Source organism: Atta colombica, unplaced genomic scaffold (assembly GCF_001594045.1).
Source record: "Atta colombica isolate Treedump-2 unplaced genomic scaffold, Acol1.0 scaffold96, whole genome shotgun sequence".
Taxonomy (NCBI): domain Eukaryota; kingdom Metazoa; phylum Arthropoda; class Insecta; order Hymenoptera; family Formicidae; genus Atta; species Atta colombica.
Genome location: NW_017259590.1, coordinates 1,025,987 through 1,028,560, shown reverse-complemented (window position 1 = coordinate 1,028,560; position 2,574 = coordinate 1,025,987). Strand labels below are relative to the sequence as shown.

The 2,574-nt window shown below is 28.3% G+C and overlaps 1 protein-coding gene across 1 annotated transcript in view; it reads left to right on the top strand.

Moving 5' to 3' along the window:
* Window positions 1-2,574, top strand: part of LOC108693606 (sodium-coupled monocarboxylate transporter 1-like) — a 16,827-nt gene that overhangs the window by 11,088 nt on the left and 3,165 nt on the right.

Below are 2,574 nucleotides of genomic sequence, written 5' to 3'. Positions count from 1 at the left end.
TATATATATAATTGCCCAAAAAAATTATGGACAAAAATTGGCTAACTTGACTAACAATAATTTTGCGAAAAATTATCGTACAATAACGTTTTTTTTTTAACAAATTAAAGCTTAAAATCTCTACTTTAAGATGTTATGGACAGATTTTAAGTTTAATGCACCTCTGTCACTGTTAACTCTCAAAATATGAGAGTGTATGTGTTTGTCATATTGAAAATTGCAAAGGACGGAATATATGGACTTTGTAAACTTTTTTGGAGGAATATCATTTGTAGCGTATTTGTAGACGTAAAGTTCGAATTTTCTTCTTTAATTTAAAAAAGAACTAGTTGCTGCGATTTTTTTTTACGAAGTTACTTCAAAGTTACCCTCATTTTTGACATATACCGACATTACCTGCCTTACTGGATACGTATCACGACGAGATTGCTGGATGGATTTTGCACATTGTGTTTCTGCGTGTGTGTAGATTTTGCACATTTATTATTATTGACTCATTACAAACATATACACAAAACATACATGCACAAACATATACATACTTTATGTGGGTGATCCTGTATGCGTTAGTTTGAATACTATACATTATTGTAAACATTAATTTGAATAAGTCTAGAAACGCTCAGTTTTTAAGTAGGAGGAATTTTATGTTTAACATAGTAATGCACAACCTTTCTTAAGAATGTGTAATTTGCATCTCAAAATTATAAGAAGTATAAAAATTTCATTAACATTTCACCGTCAGTTTAATGTTTTAATGACTTTTTTTGTACTGTTTGCGTATGTTTTTAAATTTTCTGTATATGTGTGATAAATTTTAAAAACATTTTTGTTGCAACATTTCAAATGACATATTGTAAAATCCTTTCAGAATTATTGCACTTTAAATATGAAAGGTTGAAACCTTTCTGAAAAACCGCGACAATCAATGCTATATGTGTTTCTCCTGTCATCCGTTACACAGCTAGATGGGGAAGAGGAAAAAGAAAGAGGATATTCACATATCAGAATAAAATCAAAATAAATTGGATCCAGAAGTTCAATAAATCGTCAGTTAGATACGTGAGTCTCTTTTTATCTAATTACGATAATGGATTCATGATCATGAAAGAGAGTTCTTATATCTGATACTTATATTTTCTTATATTGTTGTTTATACTTGACTTCATTAATGAATAGGAATCTAGAGTTGAAACATTTGCAGTTAATTTAATTAATAAATACATTCCAATTATTTATTAATTATATCTTATCGCCTTATAATGTATTGTTAACACTTACTTAAACTACGAATAAGGACTGTCCAAGAAAAAAACCTTTCTACATAAAAACTCACATATCCTCCAATCCACTTGACCGATTTTCAAAAGCAAATCCATTTTAGAAACGTCTTTTAATTACAATTAAAACTATATTTTAAAAAGTTCTTAAAAACTACTTTTGACAAAAATTTTTAATTTTTTCTGGAATCCCCTCCATCATACTTTTTATGGTGGTCTCGGTGATCGTTTCCTCGGATGCCCCCTTTCTTCGCTGTTTTTGGATTCTGAAAACCCTTTTTCCTTCCAGATCCTTCTTTACGGTTGATAGTCAAATCTTCCTTGAAACACTTAATGACTATTGATACCGTTTTCCTGCAAATTTCCCGCCTTCCGCGCGATTTTGATGAAACTCTACTCCGGGTGTTCTTGAAAAATTTTGATTATGGATTTGCGTGTTTCTACTTCACTTGCCATTTTGCAACTGAGAACAAAGCGATTACAAAACTAACTGTTTCAATCGTTTCTTACATTCATTGCAAAGCCTACTAAATTAAAAAATTGTTTTTTTTTTAAGTGGTTTGGAGGATATGTGAATTTTTGTGTGGATTTTTTCTTGAACAGTCCTTATTCGTATAGGCAATTCACTTTATATTTAATTTTTTTCAATAAATATTTAAATATTTTATTACAAAAATTGTTCAAAATGCTTTGACATTATAGTTTTCTTATACATATTTATTATTAACTGTAAAGAAAAAAGACTGAAAAAAATGTTTCATAATTCTTAAATTTAGCGATTTTAGTGTTTAATGCTTGAATGTTCATTACGTGTAAATTCCTCCTATCTAACAAACTAAGCGTTTCTAGACCCATGTTCATGTAAACTTTTTTAATATTTAAGATAGGAATATTTGACATTTATTCATTTACATCCTGTATTAGCATTACCATTAAAGCGCTTCAATTATTTGCGGAAAACCATAGAATTTATATATTTTAAATTTTCGAATTTAAATTTAATAATTGCGCGCATCTCCTCCCGCGCTGTCTCTTACCTAGCCTTGAAAACATCTTTGTTAATACAATATTATTTTAAAATAAAAACAATATTATTTACAATATTATTTTAAAATTAAGAGTTTGTTCTGAACATTTATTTTTATATTTTAAAAATTTTCATTTCTTTTTGACACGTTGTTTATGTAAGAATTATTTAATGATATTTCAATGATATTTCACATTTTCAACAATAATAATTTTACAAAAACTATATATTGGGTTGTCCGGAAAGTTCGTGCCGCAAAAGATTTAA